The following is an 18,161-nucleotide window of genomic DNA, read 5'->3' as shown; positions in this document are numbered from 1 at the left end:
GAAAAGAAACGCTCAAAAAAAAAAATCCAGGGTCATCCAGATTGGGGCGTACACATTAGCAAATGCAATGAATTTATTATCTAGTTTCCCTGACACTGTGCCCATTAGGGTCAGGGACAACTTCATGTTGAACAAGAGAAATTGTATTGTCTATAAAAACTGAGACCCCTTGAGATTTTTCTCTGAATGAAGAATGAAATTGTAGACCCCTCCACCGATTTAAAAAGGTGTGCGTTGCCACAACTACGTATATGTGTTTCTTGTAGAAAAATAATGGGGGCCCTTAACTTTTTAATATAAGCGAAAATCTTATTCCGTTTCACAGGATGATTTAACCCTTTCACATTAAAACTAAGTAAATTAATGTTTCGATCCATTTTAAATACTAATTAACAGAAGAGTTAAAAGATCCGACCATAGATTATTAGAACCAGAGAACGAAGCATAAAGTAAGGTACTCAAACAGAAAATTTGGATGGTAGCCCAACCCAGCTTCCAGAGAAAAAAGAAACCCCACCCGCTCATCCCCCTCCCAAAGCCAAAAAAGCTAGCCACAGAACAGACGGCATGCTAAACCCTAAAGACAACCCTCCCAAAGAAATCCTGCTGGCAAAACTCCAATCATTCAAGGATATTATGTTCTTACCAAGAGAAAGCAGACAAAATAAACTTAAATCAGAAATCCAAAACATACGAGGATTAATATAACCATACAAATATATATATACATCAGAAAAAAGAGTAAAGTAATAATAAAAAAAATCAAAAAGCAAGATATATAAACGGTCAAAATGTAAGTTTATTAAAACCTTATTCTATCCAACATTAAAAAGATAATTGCTCTTGTAAGAGATATAACTCAATTAATCTTCTGCTTTCAAAACCTTCTGTGCGTCTTCAACCGATCCCAGCCATTTCTGCACACCATTTTTCTGAGCGATTCTAAGACGTACGGGGAAGCAAAGGGAGGACTTAAACCCTTTGTTATAAGGCAGCGACATAACCTCTTTATATTTGGCACATTCAGCCATAACCTCCGGTGTATAACCTTCCACAAATCTGATCATTTTCCCATTGTAATTGATCATTCCTACTCGACAGGTATGATGGACTAAAAACTTCTTAATATGAAATTCATGAAACACAGAATAACCGACCTAGGTCGTTCCCCCGACTTTGGCTTTGGGGCCAGTGACCGGTGGGCATGGTCCAACTTTGGCACAGACGGCAATAAATCAGGGGATAGCTGCTTCAGAAAGCTTGCAAAAACTCCGTGGGGTGGGCACCTTCAGTTGATTCTTCAAGACACACAATACATAGATTGTTCCTTCTGCTTCTGCTTTCCAGGTGGGTAATCTTCTTTGTTAACTTTTCATTCGATAATAGTTTTTTGCAGGACTTTCTCATGTCTTCTAAGCCCGCTTCCAGTATCGACAAAGTTTCTTTGTTCTCCTTAATTCGCTTATCGTATTCAGTTAGAGTTTGTTGAATAGTATCCAACTTGACGTTCAGCTGTTGAAATTCGTCAAAGTTCTGTTCTTTGCTTTTTTAAGAAAATCTCCAATTGATTCCAAAGTGATTGGTGAATCATTTTCTTTTGCGGAGGCTTTAGTCTTTCTCAAAGACATAATACAGCAATATTGAAATTTATAATAAGGTTTCAAAAAACTAGGAGGAAACAAAAAGATAAGTAAGGTAGGAGCAAGTTCAAAAAGATGTTACCCCATCGGCTGCCAGCAGGGCTGTGGCCCTCTATTTTTTTAAGCTCCATGTACCTATCCAGGAGTCTCTGAAAAGACCCTATTGTATCCGCCTCCACCACCGTCACCGGCAGCCCATTCCACGCACTCGCCACTTTCTGCGTTTTTAAAAAAAAACAACTACCCCTGACATCTCCTCAGTACCAACTTCCAAGCACCTTAAAGCTGTGCCCTCTCATGTTAGCCATTTCAAGCCTGAGGAAAAAGCCTCTGACTATCCACACAATCAATGCCTCTCATCATTTTAGAAACCTCTATCAGGTCACCTCTCATCCTCCATGGCTCCAAAGAGAAAAGGCCAAGTTCACTCAACCTATTCTCATAAGGCATGCTCCCCATCCAGGCAACATTCTTGTAAATTTCCTCTGCACCCTTTCTTTGGTTTCCATATCCTTCCTGTAGTGAGGCCACCAGAAATGAGCACAGTACTCCAAGTGGGGTCTGAGCAGGGTCCTATACAGCTGCAACATTATCTCTTGGCTCCTAAACTCAATCCCATGATTGATGAAGGCCAGTGCACCACACAGTCAACCAGTGCAGCAGCTTTGAGTTTCCAATGCACTCAGACCCCAAGATCCCTCTGATCCTCCACACTGCCAAGAGAATTACGATTAATACTATATTCTGCCATCATATTTGACCTACCAAAATGAGCCAGCTCACACTTATCTAGGTTGAACTCCATCTGCCACTTCTCAGCCCATTTTTTTTTGCATCCTGTCATTGTCCTGCTGTAACCTCTGACAGCCCTCCACACTATCCACAGTACCCCCAACCTTTGTGTCCCCAGCAAATTTACTAACCCATCCCTCCACTTACTTATCCAGGTCAGTTATAAAAATCACAAAGAGAAAGAGACCCAAAACAGATCCCTGAGGCACACCAATGGTGACCAGCCTCCATGAAGAATATGACCCGTCTACAACCACTCTTTGCCTTCTGTGGGGAAGCCAATTCTGGATCGACAAAGCAAGGACCCCTTGGATCCCATGCCTCCTTACTTTCTCAATAAGCTTTGCATGGGGTAGCTTATCAAATGCCTTGCTGAAATCTATATCCACTACATCCACTGCTCTACCTTCATCAATGTGTTCAGTTACTTAAAAAATTCAATTAGGCTCGTAAGGCACAACCTGCCGTAGACAAAGCCATGCTGACTATTCCTAATCATATTATACCTCTCCAAATGTTCATAAATCCTGCCTCTCAGGATCTTCTCTATCAACTTAGCAACCACTGAAGTAAGACTCACTGGCCTATAATTTCCTGGGCTATCTCCACTCCCTTTCTTGAATAAAAGAACAACATCTGCAACCCTCCGATCTTCCAGAACCTCTCCCGTCCCCATTGATGATGCAAAGATTATCACCAGAGGCTCAACAATCTCATCCCTCGCCTCCCACGGTGGCCTGGGGTACATCTCGTCCGGTCCCAGTGACTTATCCAACTTGATGCTTTCCAAAACCTCCAGCACATCCCCTTTCTTAATGTCTATATGCTCAAGTTTTTCAGTCTACTGTAGCTCATCCCTACAATCGCTAAGGTCCTTTTCTATAGTGAAAACTGAAGCAAAGTATTCATTAAGTACCTCCGCTATCTCCTCCAGTTCCATACACACTTTTCCACTGTCACATTTGTTAGGTCCTATTCTCTCATGTCGTATTCTCTTGCTCTTCACGTACTTGTAGAGTGCCTTGGGGTTTTCCTTAATCCTGCTCGCCAAGGCTGTATGGCCCCTTCTGGCTCTCCTAATTTCATTCTTAAAGTCCTTCCTGCTAGCCTTATGATTTTTAGATCTCTATCATTACCTAGTTTTTTTTTAACCTTTCGTAAGCTTTTCTTTTCTTCATGACTAGATTTTCAACATCCTTTGTACACCATGGTTCCTGTACCCAACCATCCTTACCTTGTCCTATTGGAATGTACCTATGCAGAATGCCACGCAAATATCCTCTGAGCATTTGCCACATTTCTGCCGTACATGTCCCTGAGAACATCCGTTCCCAATTTATGCTTCCAAGTTTCTGCCTGATGGCTTCATATTCCCCCTTACTCCAATTAAACACTTTGCTAACTTGTCTGTTACTATCCCTCTCCAATGTTATGGTAAAGGAGATAGAATTGTGACTGCTATCTCCAAAATGTTCTCCCACTGAGAGACCTGACACCTGACCAGGTTCATTTCCCAATACCAGATCAAGTACAGCCTCTCCTCTTGTAGGCTTATCTACATATTATGTCAGGAAACATTCCTGAACACACTTAACAAACTCCAACCCATCTAGATCTCTCGTTCTCGGGAGATGCCGATCAATATTGGGGAATGTAAAATTTCCCACCACGACAACCCTGTTATTTTTGCACCTTTCCAGAATCTGTCTCCCTATCTGCTCAATGTCCCTCTTACAATTGGGTGGTCTATATAAATATTAAAAAAAAGCACCCAGTAGAGTTATTGACTCCTTCCTGTTCCTTACTTCCACCCACAAAGACTCTGCAGACAATCCCTCCAGGACTTGATCTTTTTCTGCAGCCATGACATTATCTCTAATCAGCAGTGCCATGCCCCAATCTCTTGCCTCACTCCCATCATCTCCACAGTTGGCAGGGTAGTGGGACTGCTGAAAGTTCCTGGGGGATAAATCCTGTTTTCACAGCACCCCATTCATTCCATCATTTCTTGTCATTTAAAGGAGAGCTATTCAGATATGCCCATCTCTCCAGGTCTGAGCCATAAAATACAGAAACAGATTTCTCGGCCCACCAGGTCTCACCACCAGTTCCTCCGGCAGTTTCTGCACAGAACCTGTTGCTCTGCTGTTTAACTGTTGCGCAGACTACGCTTTCTGTCACCACACCCGCCCAAACCCCAGAGTTGGGGCCCGTCATTCTTTTACAAAATTTATTTATCAACTAAATACTATGGAATAAATCAGAGCTTCATAAACAATTTAGTTTCAAATTTAAATACAATTATTACTGTCTACAACAAAAGAGACCAGCGTTCTAGTAAATCCCCCATTGTGTCTGTAGTTAAATAGAGGTTGCAACCCATCAGTCTCTTTTTTTTCATAAAATGTAAAAAAAGTTCATTTAATGACAAATTGCATACAATGGTCAGTGATTTACAAAACTGTTAATCGGAATCGGGTTTAATATCGCTGGCATATGCTGTAAAAATAAGTTGTTATGTAGCAGCAGTACATTGCAATAGATAACTGTAAATTACATTAAGGAATAAATACTGTGTATATACGTATGTACATACAGAGGGGCAGACAGACTGGGAGAGTGGCTTCAATAAATTTCAAACAATATCTGCGATCTTGATCCATAAGAGTGCACTACTAGGAAGAGCAAGGATGCTACACCGAAATCTCAAGCTCCCAGACCTCTGGTCGAGGACCCGAGATTGAGAGAAAAAGAGGTGAGGAAAACATATACAACATATATATTAATAAATAAATATAGGTATAGACATGGCCACATTGGACCATTCAGATTGAGTCTACTCTCAATCCATCATGGCTGATTTATTTTCCCTCTCAACCCCATTCTCTTCCCACCACCTTGCAGCAGTGGGTGGTTGTACTTAGGTGGGAGGGACTGTCATCCTGACCTGGCACAGGATTCCGGGGAGACAACCGAAGGTCAGTTCCCATGGAGAATGTGCTCCAGTTCCAAGTGTTCTGGTCTTGTGGTGACTGGCAGCTAATGGAGAAAGGGGGCACTGATGTAAGGTTGTGGCATTAGGGGAGGGGGCAGAAATGTTTCACTTATTTCTCTCAAGTCCATTCTTCATCCCCCCACTCTCCTCCACTCAGATCTTAACTACACCTCCCTTCCTCCTCCCACTCCATAACATCTCCCTCACCCCTTCCCTCCCCTTCCTCTCCATCACTTCTCCCTTGCCCATTCCTTTCCTTCTCTGTCCTCTGTTGGACCCCCTCGCCTTGCTCTCTACTCGCCTTCCCATGGAAATGATGCATGCATGATATACCATGAGTGGGGTATGACACTTCTAGTGCCACCAACATCCCCAGAGGAGTAGCAGTACATCCACATCGCTACAAGGCAGCAACCCCCACCCTTCCACGGCAGCAGCTTCGACGTGAGTCCATGGTCTGTGACTCGGGATAGCTGGTACAAAGTACTCGTTGACGACAGCTATGCGTGTCAGATGCCAGGCAAAGATATCCTGTTATGTGACCTCACCCCATGGAGAAGGAGGTGTCTGCCCTGTCCGACGATGAGTACCTCAGTGCCAGTACCTCGCTCTGTTCCAAGGGATGGAGAGCTGGTTCGAATCCTGTCACAACTCATCTTGGTTTGGTTTAACATTAAAGGTAGGCAGGGAATTGATTTTTGAGATCTTATAGCATGTTTAGGATAGGTATAGCACAGGAACAGGTCCTTTGGCCCAAACTAAATAAATTGGCAATCAGATGGCCAACTAAACCAATCCCTTCTCCCTACACTGTCCATATTCTTTTATTTCATCTTCCTATCAAAGAGCCTCTTGAATGCCTCCTTTGTATCTGCCTCCAGCACAATGCCAGGCAATATGTTCCAGACACCCACCTGTTTCTTTAAAAGAAAGTCTTGTATGCACATCTTCTTTGAATTTCTCACCTTAAGTGCATGCCCTTCGTGTTAGGCACTTCAACTCTGCGGGGGAAGAATACTGACTGTCTACTTTTGTCTTTGTTTCTCAAACTTGTAAAGTTTTTTCAGATCTCCCCCCAAAACATAGAAAACCTACAGCACAAGACAGCCCTTCGGCCCACAAAGCTGTGCCAAATATGTCCTTACCTTATAAATTACTTAGGGTAACTCACAGCCCCCTATTTTTTTTAAGCTGCATGTACCTGTCCAGGAGTCTCTTGAAAGACCCTATCGTATCCGCCTCCACCACCATCAGCGGCAGCCCATTCCACGCACTCACCATTCTGTGTGGGAAAAAAAACTTACCCCTGACATCTCCTCTGTACCTACTTCCAAGCACCTTAACACTGTGCCCTCCTGTGCTAGCCATTTCTTCCTTGGGGGGGGGGTGGTGGGGGAGTTGGAGCCTCTGAATATCCACATGATCAATGCCTTTCACCATCTTATACACCTCTCTCAGGTCACCTCTCGCCTCTGTTGCTGCAAGGAAAAAAGGCCGAGTTCACTCAACTCTTTTCATAAGGTATGCTCCCCAATCCAGGCAACATCCTTGTAAATCTCCTCTGCACCATTTCTATGGTTTCCACATCCTTCCTATAGTAAGATGAACTGAACTGAGCACAGTACTCCAAGACCAGGGTCCTAGATAGCTACAACATTATCTCTCGGCTCCTGAATTCAATCCCACAATTGATGAGTGCCAATGCATCGTATACTTTCTTAACCACAGAGTCAACCTGCACAGCAACGTTGAGTGTCCTATGGACTCGAACCCCAAGATCCCTCTGATCCTCCACACTACCAAGAGTTTTACCATTAATACTATATTCTGTCCTCATATTTGACCTACCAACATGAGCCACCTCACACTTATCTGCCACTTCTAAGCCTAGTTTTGCATGCTAGCAGTGTTCCTCTGTAACCTCTGACAGCCCTCCACACCATCCAGAACACCTCCAACTTTTGTGTCATCAGCAAACTTACTAACCTATCTTTCCACTTCTTCATCCAGGTCATTTATAAAATCACGAAGAGTAGGGGTCCCAGAACAGATCCCTGAGGTACACCACTGGTGATCGACCTCCATGCAGAATATGACCCGTCTACAACCACTCTTTGCCTTCTGTGGACAAACCAGTTCTGGATCCACAAGACAATGCCCCTTGGATCCCATGCCTCCTTACTTTCTCAATAAGGCTTGCATGGGGTACCTTGTCAAATGCCTTGCTAAAAACCATATACACTACATCTACTGCTCTACCTTCATCATTGTGTTTAGCCACATCCTCAAAAAATTCAATCAGGCTTGTAAGGCATGACCTGCCTTTCACAAAGCCATGCTAACTATTCCTAATCATATCATGCCTCTCCAAATGTTCATAAATCCTGCCTCTCAGGATCTTCTCCATCAACTTACCAACCACTGAAGTAAGACTCACTGGTCCTTAATTTCCTGGGCTATCTCTACTCCCTTTCTTGAATGATGGAACAACATCTGCAACCCTCCAATCCTCCGGCACCTCTTCTGTCCCCATTGATGATGCAAAGATCAATGCCAGAGGCTCAGCAATCTCCATCCTCACCTCCCACCGTAGCCTGGGGTATACCTCATCCTGTCCTGGTGACTTATCCAACATGATGCTTTCCAGAAGCTCCAGCACATCCTCTTTCTTAATATCTGCATGCTCAAGCTCTGGAGACCACAGCGCCAGAACTTCTTAAACTCGGGACCGCACATGGACCTGACCAAAGAGGCCCACAAAGTTCCCGGAGACCCGCGGTGTGCTACCGTGCTGGAGTGATTGGAGACACAGCCCATTCCGACCAGCACCTCTCCGGAGCAGACGACCACACAGAAGTGACAGGGGAGATCTCAAGGTGCCCCAGACGCTTCCCCAGAGTGACCACTGTAAAGCCCCGTTGGTGGCCATCCACAGCTTCCGGAAGTTCTGCATCTCCCTTTAAGATCATCCCAATAATCGCCAAGATCCTTTCTGTAGTCAATACTGAAGCAAAGTACTCTGCTATCTACTCTGATTCCATACACACTTTTCCACTGTCACATTTGATTGGTCCTATTCTCTCACATCTTATCCTCTTGCTCGTCACATACTTGTAGAATGCCTTGGGATTCTCCCTAATTCTGTCTGCCAAGGCCCTCTCATGACCCCTGCAGGGTCTCCTAATTTCTTTCTTATTCTCCTTCCTGTTAACCTTATAATTTTTAGATCTCTATTGTTACCTAGTTTTTTTTTTTTTTTTTTTTTGAACCTTTCGTAAGGTTTTCTTTTCTTCAGGAGTAGATTTTCAACATCCTATGTACACCTTGGTTCCTGTACCCAACCATTCTTTCCTTGTCCAATGGAATGTACCTATGCAGAATGCCACGCAAATATGCCCTGAGCATTTGCTACATTTCTGCTGAACATGTCCCTGAGAACATCTGTTCCCAATTTATGCTTCCAAGTTCCTGCCTAAAGCTTCATATTCCCCCTTACTCCAATTAAACACTTTGCTAACTTGTCTGTTACTATCCCTCTCCAATGTTATGGTAAAGGAGATAGAATTGTGACAGCTGTCTCCAAAATGTTCTCCCACTGAGAGACCTGACATCTGGCCAGATTCATTTCCCAATACCAGATCAAGTACAGCCTCTCCTCTTGTAGGCTTATCTACATATTATGTCAGGAAACCTTCCTAAACACACTTAACAAACTCCATCCCATCTAAACCTCTGGTTCTCAGGAGATGCCGATCAGTATTGGGGAAATTAACATTTCCTGCCACGACAACCCTGTTATTTTTGCACCTTTCCAGAATCTGTCACCCTATCTGCTCCTCAATGTCCCTGTTACTATTGGGTGGTCTATATATATAAAAAAAAACACCCAGTAGAGTTATTGACCCCTTCCTGTTCCTTACTTCCACCCACAGTGACTCTGTAGACAATCCCTCCAGGACTTCATCTTTTTCTGCAGCCATGACATTATCTTTAATCAGCAGTGCCACGCCCCCACCTCTTGCCTCCCTCCCTGTCCTTTCTTGATGGTCCAAATGGCTTAATTCTGCTAATCTGTTTTATGGTATTATGGTTAGAAAAATTAGGTTTCATGGTTAATGCAGAAGTCACCAAACATTTATCAGTGTAGTATTTAGTGGTAATGGTTCAGAGGCATGGTAGTGGGCACTCCACCCTCTCCCCTTAAATGGTGTCCTGTGAGTCTGAATTGATTATGTGATTGAGTTGCTGTTTCTCATGGAAAACCATTTTGCTGAACTGGCACAGTTTTACAACTTAAAAGTATAAGATTCTGCAGGCACTGGAAATCTTGATGCTGGAACTCAGCAAGTCAGGCACAATCTATGGAAAGTCTTGGTCCAAAACATCGACTATTGCCCTTGGTAGACGCTGCCTGGACTGTTGAGTTCCTGCAGCATTTTGTTGCTCATGATTTCCAGCATCTGTAGCTTCTCTTGTGTTTTATGCTGCTGAACCTGCTGTGTTCCTCCAGTAGGCAGCTTGCTGCTTTAGATTTTAACTATATCCTACACAGCAGAGAGAAAGATGTTGAGGGGTACTCAGCTCTTGCATCCGTGTGGGATGCAAGAAAAATCATGTGGGAGTAATCCCTTCTATCCCTTTTCCCCTCTTGCCACTTTAAATTAACAGGGTGGGTGCCTGAGGTGGGCTTCCAATGCTGGTGGTGGAAGCAGATCCAAACATAAGAGATTCTGAAGATGCCGGAAAGGTTGAGTAACACACACACAATGTTCGAGGAACACAAGAAGTCAAACAGTATGTGGAGAGGAATGTTTCAGGCTGAGAAAGTTCATTAGGACTGGGCAGGAAGGCAGTCGAAACCAGATTGAGGAGGAGGGGGAAGGGAAAGTATAAGCTGGCAGGTGCTAGATCAGATCTGCGTCAATCTACACGCAAGTAAAGTTAATCTTTATTTTATAAATGTACCCAATGTCAGTGAGTTGTTGTTTTTTATATTTCAGGATAGCAAGGAGTTGGTGCCGGAAGGTTGGAAGTACGAGAACAGATTTCCCTGTCCTAGGCCCTGGCTCCCTAATCTTGGAGACCTGGCACAAATCTGCTCTTTTCCTCAAAAGCCTCCGCCTTTGTCTATCTCCAGCAGGTCAATCAGCAGTGTTTCACTGGCACACAGCCGTAGCAAGGAAGAAGCCGGAGGCCTGTGGAGTGCTAGGGTGCCCCAGGGGGGCAAGAATGAAAGAGCCAAACCCAGGGTAAGATACAGCGTATCTCTCTCTACACCATCCCATCACACAGTCCCATTACTTGCTCCCAGAGCAGGTTCAGCAAAAGTTGCACAGAGTGGTGCTCCAGTGGTTGTCTCACCAGTACGTACCCTACGGTGCACTGTTGTTTAAGCCTCACACGAGCTCAGACCAGTGTTGGATTGTTCTTGGTGCCTCCAAGGACTGGGTGCCCATCTCGCAGATCTGCCATTTGTGGGTGGGATAACATTATCTGCCGTCTGACTGTGGGTGACAGTGTTACTTGTTTAGATCTGCCTGTGACTTGCATCCACCTTCCTAAGGTGTGGCTTTTTTCAGTTTTTACCATCAGTCCATAGAGGGTTGTAGCTCATAGTTGGTTACCTAAACACACATGGTGGAGAATGTTAAATCTTCTGTGAACACCAGAGCTGCACCACAGAGCCCAACTCCTTGGGGCCGAGGGAAGAGGGGGTGATCCCTCACTCCCATCATCTCCACAGTTGGCAGGTTAGTGGGACTGCTGAAAGTTCCTGGGGGATAAATCCTGTTTTCACAGCACCCCATTCATTCCATTAGCTCTTGTCATTTAAAGGAGAGCTATTCAGATGTGCCCATCTCTCCAGGTCTGAGCCATAAAACACAGAAGCAGGTCTCTCGGCCCACCAGGTCTCACCACCAGTTCCTCGGGCAGTTTCTGCACAGAACCTGTTGCTCTGCTGTTTAACCGTTGCACAGACTAAGCTTTCTGTCACCACACCCTCCCATACCCCGAGGTTGGGGCCCATCATTCTTTTACAAAATTTATTTATCAACTAAATACTATGGAATAAATCAGAGCTTCATAAACAATTTACAGTTTCAAATTTAAATACAATTATTACCGTCTACAACAAAACATACCAGCGTTCTAGTAAATCCCCCATTGTGTCCGTAGTTAAATAGAGGTTGCAACCCATCAGTCTCTTTTTTTTCACAAAATGTAAAAAAAGTAAATTTAATCACAAATTGCATACAATGGTCAGTGATTTACAAAACTGTTAATCAGAATCGGTTTTAATATCACCGGCATATGCTGTAAAAATAAGTTATGTAGCAGCAGTACATTGCAATAGAAAATAAATATTGTGTATATATGTATGTACATACAGAGGGGCAGACAGACTGGGAGAGTGGCTTCAATAAATTTCAAACAATATCTGCGATCTTGATCCATAAGAGTGCACTACTAGGAAGCGCAAGGATGCTACGCCGAAATCCCAAGCTCCCAGGCCTCTGGTCGAGGACCCGAGATTGAGACAAAAAGAGGTGAAGAATAAATATATAATATGTATATTAATAAATATATATAGGTATAGACATGGCCACATTGGACCATCCAGCTCATTGAGTCTACTCTCAATCCATCATGGCTGATTTATTTTCCCTCTCAACCCCATTTTCTTCCCATCACCTTGCAGCAGTGGGTGGTTGTACTCTAGGTGGAAGGGGCTCTCATCCTGACCTGGCACAGGATCCCGGGGGGACAACCAAAGGTCAGTTCCCATGGAGAATGTGCTCCAGTTCCAAGTGTTCTGGTCTTGTGGTGCCTGGCAGCTAATGGAGAAAGGGGGCACTGATGTAAGGTTGTGGCATTAGAGGAGAGGGGAGTGGGGAGAAATATTTCATTTATTTCTCTCAAGTCCATTCTTCATCCCCCCCACCTTCCTCCACTCTGATCATTCCTACACCTCCCTTCCTCCTCCCACTCCATCACATCTCCCTCACCCCTTCCCTCCCCTTCCTCTCCATCACTTCTCCCTTGCCCCTTCCTTTCCTTCTCCGTCCTATGTTGGATCTTCTTCCCCCCCCCCCCTTGCTCTCCACTCGCCTTCCCATGGAGATGATGCATGCATGATATACCATGAGTGGGGTATGACGCTTCTAGTGCCACTAACATCCCCAAAGGAGCAGCAGTACATCCACATCGCTGCAAGGCCCCCTGACAAGGCAGCGGCCACCTCAAAGCTGCCTCCACCCTTCGAGGGTAACAGCTTCGACGTGAGTCCATGGTCTGTGACTCGGGATAGCTGGTACAAGGTACTCGTGGACGACAGCTATGCGTGTTAGATGCCAGGCAAAGATATCCTGTTATGTGACCGCATCCCCATGGAGAAGGAGGTGTCTGCCCTGTCCGACAATGAGTACCTCAGTGCCAGTACCTCGCTCTGTTCCAAGGGATGGAGAGCTGGTTCGAATCCTGTCACAACTCATCTTGGTTTGGTTTAACATTAAAGGTAGGCAGGGAATTGATTTTTGAGATCTTATAGCATGTTTAGGATAGATAGATATAGCATAGGAATAGGTCCTTTAGGCCAAACTAAATAAATTGGCAATCAGATGTCCAACTGAAGCAATCCCTTCTCTCTACACTATGTCCATATTCTTTTATTTCATCTTCCTATCAAAGAGCCTCTTGAATGCCTCTATTGTATCTGCCTCCAGCACAATGCCAGGCAGTGTGTCCCAGACACCCACCTACTTCTTGAAAAAAAAGTCTTGTACACACATCTTCTTTGAATTTCTCACCTTAAGTGCATGCCCTTTGTGTTAGGCACTTCAACTCTGTGGGGGGAAATACTGGCTGTTTACAAGTTTGAGAAACATAGACAAAAGTAAAGTTTTTTCAGATCTCCCCTAAACATAGAAAATGTACAGGTCTAGACAGGCCCTTCGGCCCACAAAGCTAATTACAAATTACCTAGGGTTACCCATAGCCCCCTAATTTTTTTTGAGTTCCATGTCCCTGTCCAGGAGTCTCTTAAAAGACCTTATCGTATCCGCCTCCACCACCATCAGCGGCAGCCCATTCCACGCACTCACCACTCTGCGTGGGGAAAAAAAACTTACCCCTGACATCTCCGCTGTTCCTACTTCCATCACCTTAAAACTGTGCCCTCTTGTGCTAGCTATTTCTTCCTTGGGGGGAGGGGGGTGGCGGGGGGCGGTTGGTGCCTCTGAATATCCACATGATCAATGCCTCTCATCATCTTATACACCTCTCTCAGGTCACCTCTCGCCTCTGTTGCTCCAAGGAAAAAAGGCCGAGTTCACTCAACTCTCTTTATAAGGTATGCTCCCCAATCCAGGCAACATCCTTGTAAATCTCCTCTGCACCATTCCTATGGTTTCCACATCCTTCCTATAGTAAGATGAACTGAACTGAGCACAGTACTCCAAGACCAGGGTCTTGTATAGCTACAACATTACCTCTCAGCTCCTAAACTCAATTCCACAATTGATGAATGCCAATGCTTCGTATGCTTTCTTAACCACAGAGTCAACCTGCACAGCAACATTGAGTGTCCTATGGACTCGGACCCCAAGATCCCTCTGATCCTCCACACTACCAAGAGTCTTACCATTAATACTATATTCTGTCCTCATATTTGACCTACCAACATGAGCCACCTTACACTTATCTGCCACTTCTAAGCCCAGTTTTGCATGCTAGCAGTGTCCCTCTGTAACTTCTGACAGCCCTCCACACCATCCAGAACACTTCCAACTTCTGTGTCATCAGTAAACTTAATAACCTATCTTCCCACTTCTTCATCCAGGTCATTTATAAAATCACGAAGAATAGGGGTCCCAGAACAGATTCCTGAGGTACACCACTGGCGAACAACCTCCATACAGAATATGACCTCTCTACAACCACTCTTTGCCTTCTGTGGACAAACCAGTTCTGGATCCACAAGGCAGTGTCCCTTGGATCCCATGCCTCCTTACTTTCTCAATAAGGCTTGCATGGGGTACCTTGTCAAATGCCTTGCTGAAAACCATATACACTACACCTACTGCTCTACCTTCATCATTGTGTTTAGCCACATCCTCAAAAAATTCAATCAGGCTTGTAAGGCATGACCTGCCTTTCACAAAGCCATGCTAACTATTCCTAATCATATCATGCCTCTCCAAATGTTCATAAATCCTGCCTCTCAGGATCTTCTCCATCAACTTACCAACCACTGAAGTAAGACTCACTGGTCCTTAATTTCCTGGGCTATCTCTACTCCCTTTCTTGAACAATGGAACAACATCTGCAATCCTCCAGCACCTCTTCTGTCCCCATTGATGATGCAAAGATCAATGCCAGAGGCTCAGCAATCTCAATCCTCACCTCCCATAGTAGCCTGGGGGTATACCTCGTCCAGTCCTAGTGACTTATCCAACATGACGCTTTCCAAAAGCTCCAGCACATCCTCTTTCTTAATATCTACATGCTCAAGCTCTGGAGACCACAGCGCCAGAACTTCTTCTTAAACTCGGGACCGCACATGGACCTGACCAAAGAGGCCCACAATTTTCCCGGAGACCCGCGGTCTGCTACCGTGCTGGAGTGCTTGGAGACACAGCCCATTCCGACCAGCACCTCTCCGGAGCAGACGACCACTCAGAAGTGACGGGGGAGACCTCAAGGTGCCCCAGACGCTTCCCCAGAGTGACCAATGTAAAGCCCCGTTGGTGGCCATCCACAGCTGCTGGAAGTTCTGCATCTCCCTTTAAGATCATCCCAATAATCGCCAAGATCCTTTCTGTAGTCAATACTGAAGCAAAGTACTCTGCTATCTACTCTGATTCCAAACACACTTTTCCACTGTCACACTTGATTGGTCCTATTCTCTCACATCTTATCCTCTTGCTCTTCACATACTTGTAGAATGCCTTGGGATTCTCCCTAATCCTGTCCACCAAGGCCCTCTCATGACCACTTCAAGCTCTCCTAATTTCTTTCTTATGCTCCTTCCTGTTAGCCTTATTTTTAGATCTCTATTGTTACCTAGTTTTTTTTTAACCTTTCGTAAGCTTTTCTTCAGGAGTAGATTTTCAACATCCTATGTACACCTTGGTTCCTGTACCCAACCATTCTTTCCTTGTCCTATTGGAACGTGCCTATGCAGAATGCCACGCAAATATGCCCTGAGCATTTGCCACATTTCTGCCGAACATGTCCCTGAGAACATCTGTTCCCAATTTATGCTTCCGAGTTTCTGCCTGATAGCTTCATATTCCCCCTTGCTCCAATTAAACACTTTGCTAACTTGTCTGTTACTATCCCTCTCCAATGTTATGGTAAAGGAGATAGAATTGTGACAGCTGTCTCCAAAATGTTCTCCCACTGAGAGACCTGACATCTGACCAGGTTCATTTCCCAATACCAGATCAAGTACAGCCTCTCCTCTTGTAGGCTTATCTACATATTATGTCAGGAAACCTTCCTAAACACACTTAACAAACTCCATCCCGTCTGAACCTGTGGTTCTCGGGAGATGCCAATCAGTATTGGGGAAATTAACATTTCCTGCCACAACAACCCTGTTATTTTTGTACCTTTCCAGAATCTGTCACCCTATCTGCTCCTCAATGTCCCTGTTACTATTGGATGGTCTATATATATTAAAAAAAAACACCCAGTAGAGTTATTGACCCCTTCCTGTTCCTTACTTCCACCCACAGTGACTGTAGACAATTCCTCCAGGACTTCATCTTTTTCTGCAGCCATGACATTATCTCTAATCAGCAGTGCCATGCCCCCACCTCTTGCCTCCCTCCCTGTCCTTTCTTGATGGTCCAAATGGCTTAATTTTGCTAATCTGTTTTATGGTATTATGGTTAGAAAAATTAGGTTTCATGGTTAATGCAGAAGTCACCAAACATTTATCAGTGTAGTATTTAGTGGTAATGGTTCAGAGGCATGGTAGTGGGCACTCCACCCTCTCCCCTTAAATGGTGTCCTGTGAGTCTGAATTGATTATGTGATTGAGTTGCTGTTTCTCATGGAAAACCATTTTGCTGAACTGGCACAGTTTTACAACTTAAAAGTATAAGATTCTGCAGGCACTGGAAATCTTGATGCTGGAACTCAGCAAGTCAGGCACAATCTATGGAAAGTCTTGGTCCAAAACATCGACTATTGCCCTTGGTAGACGCTGCCTGGACTGTTGAGTTCCTGCAGCATTTTGTTGCTCATGATTTCCAGCATCTGTAGCTTCTCTTGTGTTTTATGCTGCTGAACCTGCTGTGTTCCTCCAGTAGGCAGCTTGCTGCTTTAGATTTTAACTATATCCTACACAGCAGAGAGAAAGATGTTGAGGGGTACTCAGCTCTTGCATCCGTGTGGGATGCAAGAAAAATCATGTGGGAGTAATCCCTTCTATCCCTTTTCCCCTCTTGCCTCTTTAAATTAACAGGGTGGGTGCCTGAGGTGGGCTTCCAATGCTGGTGGTGGAAGCAGATCCAAACATAAGAGATTCTGAAGATGCCGGAAAGGTTGAGTAACACACACACAATGTTCGAGGAACACAAGAAGTCAAACAGTATGTGGAGAGGAATGTTTCAGGCTGAGAAAGTTCATTAGGACTGGGCAGGAAGGCAGTCGAAACCAGATTGAGGAGGAGGGGGAAGGGAAAGTATAAGCTGGCAGGTGCTAGATCAGATCTGCGTCAATCTACACGCAAGTAAAGTTAATCTTTATTTTATAAATGTACCCAATGTCAGTGAGTTGTTGTTTTTTATATTTCAGGATAGCAAGGAGTTGGTGCCGGAAGGTTGGAAGTACGAGAACAGATTTCCCTGTCCTAGGCCCTGGCTCCCTAATCTTGGAGACCTGGCACAAATCTGCTCTTTTCCTCAAAAGCCTCCGCCTTTGTCTATCTCCAGCAGGTCAATCAGCAGTGTTTCACTGGCACACAGCCGTAGCAAGGAAGAAGCCGGAGGCCTGTGGAGTGCTAGGGTGCCCCAGGGGGGCAAGAATGAAAGAGCCAAACCCAGGGTAAGATACAGCGTATCTCTCTCTACACCATCCCATCACACAGTCCCATTACTTGCTCCCAGAGCAGGTTCAGCAAAAGTTGCACAGAGTGGTGCTCCAGTGGTTGTCTCACCAGTACGTACCCTACGGTGCACTGTTGTTTAAGCCTCACACGAGCTCAGACCAGTGTTGGATTGTTCTCAGTGCCTCCAAGGACTGGGTGTCCATCTCGCAGATCTGCCATTTGTGGGTGGGATAACATTGTCTGCTGTCTGACTGTGGGTGACACTGTTACTTGTTTAGATCTGCCTGTGACTTGCATCCACCTTCTTAAGGTGCGCTTTTATTTTAGTTTTTACCATCAGTCCACAGAGGGTTGTAGCTCATAGTTGGTTACCTAAACACACATGGTGGAGAATGTTAAATCTTCTGTGAACACCAGAGCTGCACCACAGAGCCCAACTCCTTGGGGCCGAGGGAAGAGGGGGTGATCCCTCACTCCCATCATCTCCACAGTTGGCAGGGTAGTGGGACTGCTGAAAGTTCCTGGGGGATAAATCCTGTTTTCACTGCACCCCATTCATTCCATCATTTCTTGTCATTTAAAGGAGAGCTATTCAGATGTGCCCATCTCTCCAAGTCTGAGCCATAAAATACAGAAACAGATTTCTCGGCCCACCAGGTCTCACCACCAGTTCCTC

General features: G+C 44.8%; 1 long non-coding RNA gene across 1 annotated transcript; it reads left to right on the top strand.

Moving 5' to 3' along the window:
- Positions 1–1,297: 1,297 nt before the first annotated feature.
- LOC140205463 (uncharacterized) lies at positions 1,298–17,465 on the top strand. The gene is made up of 5 exons (XR_011887849.1): positions 1,298–1,347; positions 5,031–5,187; positions 10,428–10,676; positions 11,819–11,975; positions 17,233–17,465. It is a non-coding gene; the product is annotated as an uncharacterized lncRNA (long non-coding RNA).
- Positions 17,466–18,161: the final 696 nt, after the last annotated feature.

This window comes from Mobula birostris, chromosome 11 (genome assembly GCF_030028105.1).
Source record: "Mobula birostris isolate sMobBir1 chromosome 11, sMobBir1.hap1, whole genome shotgun sequence".
Lineage (NCBI taxonomy): Eukaryota > Metazoa > Chordata > Chondrichthyes > Myliobatiformes > Myliobatidae > Mobula > Mobula birostris.
Note: the sequence above shows the minus strand (reverse complement) of the source record. Positions and strands in the feature narration are given on the sequence as shown.